Below are 717 nucleotides of genomic sequence, written 5' to 3'. Positions count from 1 at the left end.
CGGGGCTTGAACTCACAGACCGTGAGATCATGCCCTGAGCCGAAGTCGGTCGCCCAACCAACTGAGCCACCCAGGCGCCCCAACCCTATTCGACTCTTAACAGAACAAGGGGTTAATCTCTTAAACTCCCAATTTCGACGTGCGGACCCTGTCCACCACCTCCCCAAGACCTGAGCAGAGACTGCAGCGTGCTCATCCCGGTGGGCGGGACCTGTCAGCTTTAGAAGCCACGCCCCAGCCAAGCCACGCCCACAGACCAAAGCCCCAGCTGGGAAACCAGCTCTTTCCAAACCCCAACTGAGAAGTCCCTGAGGGCTCGATGCCTGCCTCTTAAACGCAAGCCGTGTCCCTGGAAAGCACCTCTCCGCCATACATAGCTCTGCCCCGACGCCCAAAGCCTCGCACCAGGATCCATGGTTCTCATCCACGTCGGAGAGCTACAGTCCTGCCTCGACGTCCTTGCCCAGCTCAGAGTCTCCGCGGCGGGATCCTGCTCCGGACACGAAGCACCGCCCCCGTATAGCCCCGCCCATCTCCCCATTCAACTGCTTCTCTCCTTACCTATTGACCCCTACCCCACCCTGCACCCTTACGACCGCAACCCCGAAGTAGTCCCACACTGCCTCCTTTAGATGCAGGGTGCAGCCCCAGTCCTCCAGCCAGCATGCCTGCGGCCCCGCCCCTCGCCGGTAGCCACACCCCCTGGCCAGCCCCGCC

This window comes from Panthera onca, chromosome A3, assembly GCF_046562875.1.
Source record: "Panthera onca isolate mPanOnc1 chromosome A3, mPanOnc1 haplotype 2, whole genome shotgun sequence".
In the NCBI taxonomy this organism is placed as follows: domain Eukaryota; kingdom Metazoa; phylum Chordata; class Mammalia; order Carnivora; family Felidae; genus Panthera; species Panthera onca.
The sequence above is the reverse complement of the archived record's forward strand: the minus strand, read 5'-3'. Positions refer to the sequence as shown.